At 37.5% G+C, this 16,566-nt stretch overlaps 1 protein-coding gene across 2 annotated transcripts in view; it reads right to left on the bottom strand.

Annotated features, from left to right (window-relative positions):
* Nucleotides 1–16,566, bottom strand: part of lrrc7 (leucine rich repeat containing 7) — a 160,536-nt gene that overhangs the window by 119,621 nt on the left and 24,349 nt on the right. For both annotated transcript variants that reach the window (XM_067459744.1, XM_067459743.1), the window contains exon 2: nt 7,764–8,038. The gene's annotated coding sequence lies outside the window, so the exon portion shown is untranslated. The remainder of the gene's footprint in view (nt 1–7,763; nt 8,039–16,566) is intronic.

Below are 16,566 nucleotides of genomic sequence, written 5' to 3' on the forward strand. Positions count from 1 at the left end.
TGCTCAGATCATTAAAATAGGGCCCTAAATGTGATCGAAGGAACTTGTTCATAATAATTATAGATGACTATCCTTTTACACATCCTTAAATCAAAACAAAACTTATGCACAACATGGCCAGTGTTATATATTTTGTTCAGTTGAGTACTTACAATATCCCAAATATTTGGATGTATTTTTTTAAAAAATATTATATTTATTGTAGTATTTTCAGAATTACATATGGACAATACAATCACATGACAGAAACAAACACTGCACACCAAAAAAGAAAAAAGAAAAAGAAAAAAGGAACAATCAACTCAACTGTTGTCGTCAACCCAACAGACAACAACAACAACTCTCCTTCAGTTAGATTCACATTTGCAGTTAACGACAATGCCAGACACAAGCAGGGGAAGATTTTAGACCAGCATGATATGGAGGTGAAGATGTTGTAATAGACCAAATGAATTTAAGGGGAGTAACAACTAAAAAAAGAGAACATTTCAATTAAAATTTTAAATAGTTTCATCACTTTTGGTTTTTAACAGATGATTCAAAAGAGGACTCCAAAAAGTTTCAAATGTATGAATTTTACTAGAGATACCGTATCTGAGTCTTTCCACATGCAGAGTGGAGGAAAGTTCTGACAACCAGATCTTAAATAGTGGCTTGGAATTTTTCTTCCAAACACAAAGTATAGTTTTTTTGGCAATAATCATACCATACTGTATAGGCAATCGAGAACCATGATTAAGACGCTGCAAAGCTGACCAGCCAAGAATAATATCCCAAATGTTTCCAACTATTTGTAAATTGTCAGAAAATTGCTATTTTAACCAAGGACCCAGGACGTGTCAGCATAGAGTTTGAGGGAGTCGCCTGTCAATTACGCCTGTCACAGCAGCCACAGAGCGAACGCACAGAGTAACGTCATAACATCATTTTAAAAACACTTAAATGTATCTAATAGGATAAAAAGAGCTACATCACCTCATACCAATGACCGGAAAAGCGGAACTAGTGCGCGCACCCTGCGACTGTGTCCCGTTCCGTTCCGTCATAATAAAAGTCCCGGTGTTCGTGAGGCGGGTGTTTGTGTAACAATTGCTCCAGCGGCCGTGCTCAGCTCCACAACACTCGGTCCTGCTCTGCTTCACACTACAGTAACGTTAATAACCGCATCCATGAATGTGATTTCTGCCCGAGTCCTATTTTCCACCGGCTGTGAGGTGAAGACCACGTCACAAGATACTGCACTCAAACTTGGCGTCATCAAACTACGCCTTTGTTTTGAATAAGTGCCCTCTAGTAGACGGAAAGTTGCATAGTGCACCTTTAAGTGGACATGTGCGCAAAACACACATAATACTGGGGATTATAAGTGGAGACAAATCTAAGAAAAAAGGAGGAAACCTTCACCTGATAAATAAATCAGGTGTTTAATTATATTGGACTGTTGCAATCTTAACTGTAATTGGTGTAAGATCATGCAGTGAACTGCAATTAATAGTCTGTCAGACCATAAATGACTCAACATAAAACATCAAGAGTATAGTCTCACAAGGATTTAGGAGAATGTGTGTCAAAAATTAAAGCATGGTGAATTCAGCATGACTTCATTTCTACCTAACATCTCTTTTCTTTTCACTAAAGCAAGAAGGTGCTAATGAGAACACCTGGCTGAATAGCTGAGAGCGAGATGTGTTCCTGAAGCCATTCATTAAGACTCTCACAGCGACACTCACTCGTGTAGATCACTCAGCCCCAATTTGAGTATATGAGTAGACTGAGACTCACCCACAAAAATACATTTTAGAATTTTCACCAAGGAGTCAAGAGTTTGGCTAGTATGGCCCAAATTAATGGGAATGCTAAAGGATTAGGGATTCAAAATTTAATAGCACCACACTAGTTCCTTTCGCAATTTACTGGCATTTGGTCGTTATTTTATATATATATATATATATATACTGTACATGTAAAGTTCTAATGGCCATCTATTTAGCCAAAATAACATTGTCTAATATTAGTTGCTATTATTGTCATATTCTTTACAGCATTAGTGTTGACTGGCAGTAAATAAAAAAATGCAAACAGTCAAATTTAAATTTTAGAAGCTATTCTGCAAATAATTAAAAAATCTATTTGAATTACTTAACATCAATCAATAATAGGCAGTGTACCTTGGATGATGTTGAGTGGAGCAACTTATCAGTTTCTGATATTTTATCATAGAAAATATTGATAACACTTTACTTATGCCTTAAGTATGCATTATGTACATTATAATACATCATATCTTTTTTTATATAAATAATTGTAACCTAAGTTTAAATGCATTATAATATTTGAAGATTTTGAAATTGGTTGTTTGTCATATTATGTTTTAATTCATTATACTTTATAAAGGTGTGTTCAATTAATAGATACGTATTATAATGTATTGCAATGCATCCTACGGTGCATTACAAGGTATAATTACTGCATTAGAATAATTTTATAATGCATTATACATAATGGCTTTAAGAAAAAATTATATTTATTGTAGAATTTTATTCCACTTGTAAGATTTTAGCCTGAAAATAATTATGGGTAGAGTTGTAAATATAAATAAGAAGTCTTCATAGGAAACACACAGTTTTAACAATATAGCCAAACCAAACATTATTTAGACACCAGAAATATTTTTTACTAGTGGGTACAGGACACTATAGTTGAGGATAGCAAAATAAAGTAAACTGTGACATATTATACCCAAAAATTCTTCATACAGTGTAGCCTGGATGCCAGTCGAACTTAGCCCCGCCCACAACATTTGAGGTCAGGAAGTTTGTTCTGGACTTGATCCATTGTGGAGCAACTTAGCTCGAACCAGAGCGGTCTGGACCAACTTTTGTCAGGGTGGGCTTTATACGATGATGGACAGATGATCGACAGTAATGTAATCTTCCACGTCACCGAAGAGCGATTGGGTTGAACTTGTTTACTAAACAGAGAACTTGCTTGTATATGCATTCACCTTTGCTATTTCTCTCAAAAATGATGATCATGTTGGTAAGTACTCCGGGTATCCTTAAATTATTTTTACAACGCCGGCAAATATGTTTACATTCATCTTCTTCTACTTTTTCAAGCATGCATGCAGTTGAGTTCTGTTGACAATATGCGTTGCTTAACATACGTCACTTATTCCGTTGCTCTGATTGGTTGTAAGTCTATCCAATTGAGTGCAGAGGCATTTTATTTCCTGGTTCGTTTGAAACATTTCCCATAATCAAAGCCCAATGGAGCAGTATCAGACTCAGGGCCCTATTTTAACGATCTGAAACGCAAGTGTCAAAGCGCGAAGCGCAAGTAACTTTGTGGGCGGGTCTCGGCGCTGTTGCTATTTTCCCGGCGGGATAAATGGCTCTTGCGCCCGGCGCAAATCTAAAATGGGTTGGTCTGAAGTAGCTTCATTATTCATAGGTGTGGTTTGGGCGTAACGTGAATAAACCAATCAGAGCGGCATCCAACATTCCCTTTAAAAGCAGGTGCGCAAGTTCCATTGGATTGCTATATTTACCAGGCGCACGTTCTTGTAAGAGCAGCCCTTGCGAAACAAAAATATACTGCAGTATATTGGAAAATTTAATGCAATACATTAGGCAATATATTCACATATATGGGAATTAATATTTATATTTTTCAATATATTGCAATATATTGAAAGCGGCAATCATTTGTATATTTTGCAATATATTACATGAATATATAATATATTTTATAATACCATCAATATATTATTCCATATATTTACAATATATTAAAATATATTTCAAGTAGCCTAATATATTGGTAAATATATTTTCCTTTCGTAATGGAGTGAAAGACAGAGAAGTTGTGTTGTATGGGGATGGGAGCAACCCACCCACAATAGCGTCGGTTAAACAGGCGTCGGTTAAACAGTTTTTTCAGTTTTTCAGTCGATTTTTTTTCCTGGTTCTTGACGAACAAACCAATTTGTCCGATGTCCTTATATACATATATGTCTTGCAACTATTGGGCAAACAGATCTGATACTTAATTACTACAATTAGCCTGAATAATTTGTAAGCTAGATTTATGCCTATTTTTTCACATCTTCATGGCACACCACAATGTGTTAATTTTTTTTTAGTGTAACAATTTATGATTTGCAAAAATAACTGTTGCTGTGTAGATAAAATGAGCAAAGTGTATGCGCGTTGTGCACGCTATATATAATGGTCAAGCATGCGGCCTTAAAATAGCATAATGAACAACGCGCAACGCGCCACTGACTTTAGACTAGGTTTTTTCTGGTCAGTGGCGCAATTGTTTAATGGAACAGCAAAATAGCACCAGGGATTGTTTGCGCCGGAACACGCCTCCTTTTTTGCGCTGAACCACCCAGGGAGCACAAGTTCATTCACTAGTTTAGCGACATGCTTCTGTGGAGGGAAAAGCGCGCTTTGCGCGGGTGCAAAATAGGAATGACACATGCGTCGGTGTACAAAGTCAATTGTGCTGGGTGCAAGATATGGCCCATAATCTGACTATAATCTGAGTATGACGACGTCAGGTTACATACAGTAGACTAGCAGTAAAATTGATACAAATTTGGAACCAAAATTATTCAGACACTTTGACCTGACCATGTTTTTGCTTAAGTGTTTTTTCTTTAATTGCTAATGCGACCTTTTACACCACAGACTGAACAAAATGAAGCACTGCTTGGTAATTGGTTGACCTACACTGGTGTTATCTAATTGTGTACTTAACAGCCGACAGCTGATTGGTTATCTGACATTATCAAGATGAATTTGTTCTTGTCATATTTTATCACCATTTTCTAAACTATAGCGAATAAACTGTGATAATGTCAGAAAATGTCGAAGGTGGCATTTTGGTTGACTGTATATAAGTAACAAGCTTGCTCTGGTTTGGCCTTTCTTTTGTTTTCAACTTAAAATATTTAATATGAAATACACTTAACTCTACTACAAAAAAAAAAAAAAAAAAAAAAAAAAATTCACACTCTTTTTTAATCAGGCATGTAAATGGGTGAGGGGTAATAAAGGTGAGGACATTGCATGGATAGATAAAACATTCTCCGAGGTCAGGACACTTTTTTTATATTTACTTTTTCATGCTAATTTCTAGACACTATTAAGTAAGTATCTTTGCACTAATTCTAACAGGTAAGAGGTGGTAAGAAAGTTTTTGTCTCTTATGTAGGGCAAAACAACCCTTTACAAAAAAAAGAAAAAGGATTCAACAGATGTGGGAACTGAATACATAAACAAAACATGTTTGATGAAAATCATCTTAGCTTCTTTATTAACAGTCAAAACTAAAAACTTAAGATCCCACTGGTTACAAATGCATCAATATGGCATACTACACCACCACGTAAGTTAAACCCTATTTCTTCTGATGTTTAGCCACCAGAATTTAAATTCAACCACCCGCTTCCTTTGGTTTGCTGGCCTCAGCCTTGAGTTTTTCTTTGACGCATTTATTTTCATAATTTTTTTTAAATTACCTTGTAATGTCACGAGAAAAAAAAAAAATCAGCCTGAACAGACAACCCCCATCCAACCCAACCACCCCAAAAACACTTAATCACCTGATTAATGCAAATCTCGTAGGTGACCTATTTTGATCAAAAAGGTGAATTGAGGACAATAGACTGTAAAAAAAACATGAACGTAGTGTCCGTGATGTCACCCATAGGATTCCAAAAAGCCACTCTGAAGCGTAAAGTAGAAAAGAGCTGGCTGTTGCCATCTTGCTAGCGTGTCATCGCAAGTCACGACCATAGACTGTAAAAAAATATGGACGTAGTGTCCGTGACGTCACCCATAGGATTCCGATAAGCCGTTCTGAAGCTTAAAGTATGGTCGAGCTGGGCGTTGCCATCTTGTGAGCGAGTCATCGCGTGTCACTCCCGCATAACAGAAAATGGGCAAAAAGGCGGGATGTGCGCGGAGCTGAGGTGACGCAACGACTATAGACGGCAGATAAATGGCTATCCACTTGTAACCACGCCCTTAATTATGCAGAACTTTAAGGCTTTAAAATAATGTAAACGAATGAGTTATAAAAAAATTCACCCCCCTCACAGTTGTCATGAAGGTCAAAATTAGCCTTATAAGCCATAACCACAATTTGTACCAGGCTGTAAACATGTTTTTTTCTGCTTTAAAGTTGGGAATTTTAACATGGGGCTCAATGAGATTCTGCTCCCTTCTGGAGCCTGTCCCTGGTGGCCAGTTAAAGGAATTGCAGTTTACATTACTTCCGTATTGGCTTCAAGAGAGATCGCGGGAGGTTGCCGCTTGGTCACGACCAGATAACAGAAAATGGGCAAAGAGGCGGGATGTGGGCGGAGCTTAGGTGACGCAATGACTACAGACAGAGGATAAGTGGCTATCCACCTGTCACTCAAATTAACCACGCCCTTAATTATGCAGAACTTTAAGGGTTTATATAATGTAAACAAATGTGTTATAAAAAAAAATTAACCCCCTTCACACTTCGGCACCCCCCTACACAACGGCAAAATTAGCCGTATAGACCAAAACCACAATTTATACCAGGCTGTAAACATGTTTTCTTCTGCTGTAAAGTTGTGAATTTTACCATGGGGCTCAATGAGATTCTGCTCCCTTCTGGAGCCTGTCCCTAGTGGCCAGTTGAGGAATTGCAGTTTACATTACTTCCGTATTGGCTTCAAGAGAGATCGCGGGAGGTTGCCGCTTGGTCACGACCAGATAACAGAAAATGGGCAAAGAGGCGGGATGTGGGCGGAGCTTAGGTGACGCAATGACTATAGACAGAGGATAAGTGGCTATCCACCTGTCACTCAAATTAACCACGCCCTTAATTATGCAGAACTTTAAGGGTTTATATAATGTAAACAAATGTGTTATAAAAAAAATTCACCCCCTTCACACTTCGGCACCCCCCTACACAACGGCAAAATTAGCCGTATAGACCAAAACCACAATTTGTACCAGGCTGTAAACATGTTTTCTTCTGCTGTAAAGTTGGGAATTTTACCATGGGGCTCAATGAGATTCTGCTCCCTTCTGGAGCCTGTCCCTGGTGGCCAGTTGAGGAATAGCAGTTTAAGTTACTTCCGTATTGGCTTCAAGAGAGATCGCAGGAGGTTGCCGCTTGGTGAGGACTGAGGAGTTTGCATCTATGCAACTTTTTTTTTTTTTTACTTTCCAGAGTAATTGTTTCTATCCTCACCTATCTGTTGTATTCAGCAAATTTCAGTTACAAAACTCAATAGTACAGCCCCATATCAAAACTGTATGACAATTGTGTCCAGCTGTTACCAATCTCGATCACAGGGCAGGGCCAGAAGTTAAATGATGCCATTATCTGTCTCGCATCAAGACTGCAATAAAGCTCAGTGAGCCGATTACAAAAGAAAAGTTCACTCAACCATTCAATAGACCTCTGTGACCACAGGAAATTATGGAGCCATTTGGACTGTCATGACAGTTGCAGTATCTTATACAAGAAGGACAACAGCAATAGGCACAGAACAAAGGCCAGCTCTACCACAACCCTTTTAATATACTATTTCCCTTGTACCTCATTCATATTCTTCTTCTTTTTTAAACATACAAACACGCGCACTAATTTGAAACAGAACAGAGAATATTACATTTATTTAAAAATAAAACCTTCAGACAGACAGCGCCAGCGGGTGTCATTATCAGTATATTGCTTTTTTTTAATCTGCTGTTTTTCACACTTACCGTAGTAGAAATGGGATGACCTTTTGTAGATTTTATTGGCCGCTCTCTGTAGAGACTCCCAGAGCAGGCAGGACTTGTGTAGATTATCACTGGTGGGTATAGAAAGCCACCCAGTTCATTTGTGTACAAACACTCATGTTTTCCTCATCTTCAGCCTCCTGTCCAAATCCTGCCAGCCACTAGACTCTGATGGCATATCCTGTTATATCGCCCATGCTACACTCTCAGTCTTGAAGCACTGACCGAAAGAGGCTGCCTCTTGTTTCCAGATGCACCTGCAAAACAGAGAAAAGGAGACAGTTATTCTTCTTAGCCCATCATTTCAAACTTCACACATACACAAAAGTCAAGCAAGAAATGTTCCTTTTTTGCTTTCTCACCATTTCTGTCAAAATAAACATCATTTAAAGAGCATGGAGGGAAGCATGGAGTCCTAATCAACGCATTAATTTCACACATACAGAATACAGAGTGTGTATATTATTTTAGCCTAACTTTTGAACTCTACGTGGGCTGAAAATGTTTATACTTTAGGGTTTGCACCCACACAAGTAACACAAGTCACTTCCTTAATGCAGTGTTATTCCAAGTGAAACATGTTATTCATCAGGAATTGGTTGACCTGAAGGTCAAGTTTATTGCTTTATTATAATTTGCTAGTTTGGTTATAATTTCTACTACATTAAAGATGAAAATTTGATGTTTGTCCTGCTGCCCCCAGGGCATCCAAGATGTAGGTGTGTTTCTTAGGTATAGAATATTTTTAACTCCAACCGTTGCAGTCTGTCAGTCTTATAATGCATGTCAATGAGGTGTAATTCTATTAAGAGTAAAAAAAAACATGCACAAACAACTTCAAATTAAACCCTGCGCCTCGTGACAGTACATCAATGTCTTAAGACACGAAACAAACGGTTTGTTTGAGAAACCAAACAAATTTTTTTTTTTTTTTACCTCAAATACAACACTATATACAGCCACAAACGTGCCATCACTTCCTCTGGGTGAGGTCAATATTCACTATATAGCGTATCTCAAAGGGATACAAGCGGCAGAATTTACGTTTCACATGTATCGTACGTACGCGATATTGAGTAATTTGACCTCACCCAGTGATGGTGTGTTAGCGGCTGTTGGACATAGTGTTGTATTTGAGGTAAAAAATTATATAAATACTTTTCGATTTCTCACACAAACCGATCGTTTTATGTCTTAAGACATCAATGTGACGTCATGAGCCACAGGGTTTAATTTATGTTATTTGTGCATGTGTTTTTTTAACTCTCATAGAATTACGCCCCATTGACATGCATTATATGATTGGCACAGTGAAACGGTCGGAATTAAAAATCTTCATTTGTGTTCTACTGAAGAAACAAACACACCTACATCTTGGATGCCCTGGAGATAAGCAGATAAACATCACATTTTCATTTTTTGGGTGAACTATCCCTTTAAAATTGACTGCCATTCAATTTCTGCATTAAAAATGTATATTCCAGAAAGACTTACAAGTAACAGTAAGTCCATTTGAATATTAGTAAACATTAACCAATAAACAGCACGTCCTAGGTGATGTCTAGGAAGTCATTTTAGAGTGTGCAAGTTTTTATTTTTTGATGAAAGCTGATGAATCGTGCATCAGCCAGTCGAAAATGCATTAAGTTATTAAACTGGTTTCTCTTTTGATGTTATGGTGACTTAAAAGGTAAGTCTGAGAAAATATGGGTCAAGATTCAAGATCTATCCCTTCCTATTTATTTATGAATTATTATTTTTTTAGATAAAATCACAGTATTATTTCCATGTGATTTAACACTAGTGCAAAATATACTTCTGGTGGCAAACAGCACAGCTTTTAAGAGCAGCATGTGACAACAGCTCACTATTAAAGCAAACATATTTATGGCTGCAGGGCAAGACTGCTTTCAGAGACACAAGATGATGAGCAGTAAATCACATCTAAGGAACTGCATCTGAATGCACCTAAAACATTTAATATCTGGAGCTTATAAAAATGACATAGCTCTAAACACTAACACAAAAACAACTGAGAGTAGCTACAAATGCAATAATGCATCGCCCCTGTCAGTTTTTCTTGTCTGTAATTTACCGTATTATTTGCTGAATCTATGTTATGTTTCCTGAAGGAACCATGTTTTTTTATACATCCAATACATTTTCTCCTTGCAGTATGCTAAAATATAACCTGACTGACTTTTGATCCAAACAAATGATACACATTTAGTTCATACAATTAACTTCTCCTATGAAACTTAAAACATTTAAAGGGGGGGTGAAATGCTGTTTCATGCATACTGATCTTTTTACACTGTTAAAGACTTGGAATCCCATACTAAACATAGACAAAGTTTCTAAAGTTAAGGTGGACGTTTGATGGGAGTATTTCTTTGTCAAAAATACTACTTCCGGTTAAACCCCGCGTTAAGGCAACAGTGGATGTAATTTGCTTTTCCGGATCAGCAACTGAGTTGCGCGAATGTTTATATCTGTTCGCTGCATTTCGGTACCAACTGTTTCATATACAAGGCCCAGCTCAACGCCGGATTTTCCGATCGCCTAATGCTAAAGGATGGAGCAGTCCCAACGATAAAGGTCCCAACGTTAGAACCACAGGCGGTGAGTAAGACTGATTCAAATGTCTGTGTTTTTGCCTATGCTCATCAAGTAGCCCAAACATGATCACGTATAGTTAATTGATCAATGGAGCATGCGATGTGTAGTGCGTGTACATTTGTTTAGCTGGCCACTATATGTGTAACTTTATGTTTGTGTATTGTAAAAGCACTCCAAACAACAATACACAAAGAGTGGGGAAATATGTTGAACTAAATAAGCGCGCTTCTTCATTCAAATGCGCTACTATTCCGTGTCTTTCTATGTAAACACTAACTTAGCCTGCCGTGCAAAACCAGTCCGCTTACTAACGTTACAATTGTCTACACAAACCACGCGTAAACACACACACACATACGTGCACAACTGCACTTCCCACATGTACACCTTCAAAGACAAAAATACGACGATATAATTCAAGTATAAATATGTAAATAACACAAGTCGCTAAGCATATTATATAGTTAGTGTATAACTTGTACCACATAGAGACGTCCTGCTCTAGTCGTTTTTGCTGCTGCTCCTGTTCAACTGCAGCCTCTGGGTCTGATTCCGGATCATAGATGTATGGCTGTATCTGATTAAAAGCCATATTTTTATTTTGAATAAAGTTTTCCCGCTGTTAGGGATGACACAGCTTTACGACGCACTCAACACAATAGCAGCGGCGCGCACACGTCATTATTTAGCTCCGCTCACACGATACGCCCCCACCCGCTCGGCTTTTTTCAGAAAGACTCGGAACAGCGCATCTTTCTTATATAATTATAAAAAAAATAAAGACTTTTCGGAGATATGCAGGATGCAATGCTACTCTATAGGTACTCAAGATTGACATGACACTGACTGAAACTGAGTGTTTCACACCCCCTTTAACATCTTAGGCCTGGTTGCGCAGAAAGGGTTTAGATTAAGCCAGGATTAGGCCTCAATTCAATTAGGACATTTATGTAGCTTTAATAAACTTGCCCTAGAAAAAAAACACTACTGGGGTCTGTTCTTCATAGCTCGCTTAATACATCCGAGATGATTTGATAGATGCCAGATCTTCTAATCGTGATAACTGAACTCTGGCCAATTCAGTTTTTCAAATGAATTTGTGTAAAGTATTAAAATATCTGGATAAAATTGTCTGAGATTACTGCTGTTCTTGTGTCCCTTGAAGAGGGCAGATGTATCAATACTCGAAACAACGATCAGCAATGCAGCGATCGGTTGGCGACAGCAACATAGTGTAATCATATAATTAAAAGTGTCACGGTTTTGGGTTTTGTCATGTGTTCCTGTTTTTCATGTGATCCTGCCATATGCTCCATTGTCATGTAATTTTCTTGTCCTTATCTGTTATGCTCTCATTGGTTGTTTTTGTCATGTGTTCATCAGTTCTGTTTTGTCAGTGGTTCATTGTTTACACGTGTTCCTTGTCAGTCTTGATAGGTGTGTTCAACATTAGGCTTGTTCGGCTTCATACAGCGATGCGCAGACCGGTCGGTGGCTGACTTAACGGTAACGGTTGGAAACTTTGTCCGACTTGAGGCAGCACCGACGTCAAGTGACTATGACGTATGTCAACAAAGTACCGCAAGAGGGATTAGAGAGCAGCCGGCTAATATAGTCGGTGCAGCTTCTCAAGACTGGCTGCACGATTGGCTGGATTCACTGCATGGCAGCGATCACATGTATTTCATGTTTATTCTAAAACCTTGTTCCACTAATGCTCACAAAAAAATTATAACAGTAAAACCTATTTTCATGTAGTTGCAATGTTATATTGTCATGTTTATCAAACTCAAACTGATAAAAAACATAGATCCCAGTTTATCTATTATATGTTGAACTTTAGTCTTATACAAACAGACGCTGTATTAAGCAGTGCACAAAGTATTGAATGAAAATGTATTTGACAAATGCTATATTTGTATATTTAATGTGTTTATACTTTAGCTGTAATAAAGTATGCAAATATATCGAGAGTGTCAATACGGGAAGCAGAAAGTGTCCGACTTCAAGTCTCTGTTTGCAGCTCCTCCCCGCCTGCTCACGGCTACTCTCGTTGATCGGATGCATCCGACACACCTATTGGCTGCAGCTGGATGTAGCCAATCGGTGAGAGTAGCTGCAAATGGAGACGTGAAGTTGGACACTTTTTTTTGTTTGCATACTTTATCACAGGTGAAGTGAAATAAATGCAATATTTGTCAAATACAGATGTTTCGGAGACATTTTTATTCAATACTTTATGTACTGTTTAACAGCGTGTTTGTTGTTATGGTCCTATTTATTCTTCTTTTTCATTATCATTATCATTATTATTATTATTATTATTCTTTCTTAGTAATATTATGAATAATCATTATATAATTTATTTTATATATTATTATCAGTATGTTTATTGATTGTGGTTTGATTTTCTTCTGAGGGTGAGCTCCGCCCCTGTACACCTGTCGCTCATTTGTTAATGATGTTTGGAGTTGGATATATGAGGAGCAAAAGACAGGAGACGAGAGAGGACCTGAGTGCGTGCTGTCGTGTGATTCTGGCCGCCTGACCGAACGCTGTCACTGGATGAAACATTGTGGTGACAGCCTGTGTTTCTATGGGCTTTGTGTACATCCTGACATCGTGGTAGCTGACCAGCTGTGACGTTTGTCTTATGTTTTTCTCGCACTTATTTGTTATTGTTTTGTTTGTTTTATGCATGTTTGAGTTGATATCGTTGATATAGTTCTTTCTATGTAGTACTTGACACGTCAGCGCCGTAGGGTCTTTAATAAATGATTTTGAGTGGCACTTTCTGTTTCGCGTGTCCTTTTATGTTGCGTACCCCCTTTTACGAGCATTCTTAGTGGGGTTCGTAACATTGTACAAGAATAAAGTTCAACATAAGCCTACGCTATCAATGAAGTGGGTTTTTTGAAGTTTTATTTTGGTAACATGACAATATAACATCGTGACTACATAAAAAGAGGTTTTACCATTATAAAATACTGATATGTCCCTTTCCTACAGCCTTGGTAAAATCTAACTTCTGTGTCTTAAGTCCCCATATAACCAAGATCATTAATCATTCCCTCCAGGTTGGCCATGGTCCTTCATCACTAAAAACTGCTATCATCAGACCACTCCTTAAAAAACCCACTTTAGACCTAGAAGTTATTGACAACTACAGACCTATCTCCAACCTTCCACACATCTTTAAGGTGCTGGAAAAAGTTTGGGCTCATCTTTATGAGAAATTTCAGTCTGGTTTCTGCACCGGATACACCACAGAAACAGATCTGGTCAAGGTCACAAATGACCTTTTGAGGGTGGCAGATGCTCGTTCTCCATCCCTTCTTATCCTCTCGGACTTAACTGCAGCTTTTGATACTGTTGATCATAAAATCCTCCTTGAGCATTTACATTCCACAGTTGGTCTCTCTGACCTCAATTGGTTCTCATCTTATCTTACCGGGAGACCTGAATATGTTGCGTTGGGAGAAGCTACATCCCTGTCACACACCTGCGGTGTCCCTCAAGGCTCAGTGCTTGGCCCCACCCTGTTCATCCTCTACATGCTCCACCTTGGCTGTCATCAGCCGGCATAGGACTTCTTTTCACTGCTATGCCGATGATACTCAATTTTGACGCGTAAAAAATGCGAGTTCCCCTCCCTCTGTTGACCTCACACCATCCACTTTTGACCATTTCCCTGGATGAGATAAAGGCGTGAATGAAGCAAAACTTTCTGCAGCTAAACAGCTCCAAGACTGAAGCTATTCTATTCGACACTCCACTTCAGGTCCGGAAATCCGTTAACACCAGCATTGCTTTCTCTGATCAGGACATTCCACTTTCCACTTCAGTCACCAACCTGGGGGTCAGAATGGAATCGCAACTTACTTTTGAATCTCACATCAAAAATCTGTGTAAGACCTCCTTCTTCCAACTCAGAAACATTGCCAAACTTTGTCCCATATTAACACATATGCAGAAAAGCTTGTCCACGCCTTTGTCTCCCCCAGGCTGGACTACTGCAATGTGCTCCTTATTGGGATCCCTGGCAATAATCTCCAGAAGCTGCATTTTAGGATTGTGTACAAGATCTCCCTCCTTACTCATCCATGGTTTTGCACAGACCTATCTCAAGGAACTCCTCACCACACAAACATCCACACGTAATCCACGCAGATCCCACAGACATTAGATGCTTGCTTTTAGTTGATTTGTTACTTCTTATTAGGGCTGGGAGGAGATTGTGAGGATGGATCAGAGGATGAATGGAGCACATAACTCATTGTTGGCGGAGCGCGAGCATACAGAGATCACGAGGAGATCGCTGGACGAATTACAAGGAGTACGTTGATGTATTGTTACTCTTTAGCGTAAGTAGTCCATTGTTCATAAATAAGACCAGACAATGACTGAGCACAGTGTGTGAGAGGACTGATTGGAGTGCTGATTGGCATGGTGATGAGAAACAGGTGCAGGTGCTCATATTGGGGTGAGAGAGAGCATTGTGTGGGCGTGATGGAGGAGCCTTGTTATACCGTGGCTGCATCCGAAAGGTTGAAATGATAGCTTCACTTCCTGTCATGTCTAAAAGTTGCGTTTTTTTTTTTACATTTTCCATGTAACATTTTTCTTGATTTAATTTCTATCAAGAAATTACTATTGTAATCATTAAACAGTCACGCAGTCAACAGTTTTCACCAAGCTTGAACTATTGTGTTGTAGATCATTAAATTGTTACGCTGCCTCACAAGCAGTCAGAAATCAGTTTTGTAATATATACTTTGTGCGCAAACGCTGTTTACAAAGACATTGATAAGGCAGTGGGACAACAAGTGAGCTACCAAAGTTTGATGACAAAGCTGAATCATTACTCAGCAGTCATTACTTGAGTCTTCAGTGTCTTCTTCAGTAATCATTATAATATGATGATTTGATGCTCAAGAAAAAAAAGGTAACACTTTACAATACAGATGCACTAATATGCATTAATTAATGCTTAACTAATGCACAGATAATCATGAGTTATACTAAATGGTGAACTAACCCATTTATTAATGATTACTGCATCAGCAACTAATAAAGATTCTGCATGATTAATAGATTAAGTAATCATTAAATTGTTATTAGTTAAATATGCCATAATGTATTAATTCCTTAATAACATATTATATTAACTAATAATTTAAAGTAACATGTTAATTACCACAAGGGGTCAAATCCATGCTTTTCAACTTCCAGTTGTCTGCTTTAATTAATAATTAGCTAATTATTTATAAAGGTATTATTATGGTATGACTTTACTTGTTGGGGCACATGACTATTAACTAATTGATTAAGTGATATGTAATTGTGGTTATGGGTCTTGAATTAATTTTGAATTAGTCAATAGTCATGCGCCCCAACAAGTATACTTTTATAAATCATTAGCTAATTATTAATTAAAGCAGACAACTGGAAGTTGAAATGCCTGGCTTTGAGCCCTTGTGGTAATTAACACATTATTTAACATTATTAGTTAATATAATATGTTATTAAGGAATTAATACATTATGACACATTTAACTAAAAACAAATTAATGATTACTTAATCTAATAATCAAGTAGAATCTTCATTAGTTGCTGATACGGTAATCATTAATAAATGGATTAGTTCACCATTATTAACTCATGATTATCTGTGCATTGGTTAAGTATGAATTAATGCATATTAGTGCACCCGTGTTGTAAAGTGTTACCAAAAAAATTATCATTATATCAACGTTGAAAACAGTTGTTCTGCTTAATATTTTTCTAAATTCTGTGATCTATTTTTTAAGGATACATCTATTAATAAAAATAAAATGCATTTAGAAATACAAATATTTTCTTAAAGTCTTAAAATCATTTAAAATTGATTGAATGCATACTTGCTAAATGTTTTAATTTCTTTCTTTTTTTAAAATGTACTAACCCCAAATATTTGAACGATAGGTGTATAATTTGCTGTGAATTTTTACACAATTTTCATTTTTTTTTCTTCATTCTTTCGATCCACAAATTAACAAGCTTAAGAAATTAACCACAGTAAGCTATTTAACCCCCCTAACATTTATTTTCATGTAGTTGCAATGTTATATTGTCATGTTTATCAAACTCAAACTGATAAAAAATAATATCCATTATAGCCTTAATA

This window comes from Pseudorasbora parva, chromosome 12, assembly GCF_024679245.1.
Source record: "Pseudorasbora parva isolate DD20220531a chromosome 12, ASM2467924v1, whole genome shotgun sequence".
Classification (NCBI taxonomy): domain Eukaryota; kingdom Metazoa; phylum Chordata; class Actinopteri; order Cypriniformes; family Gobionidae; genus Pseudorasbora; species Pseudorasbora parva.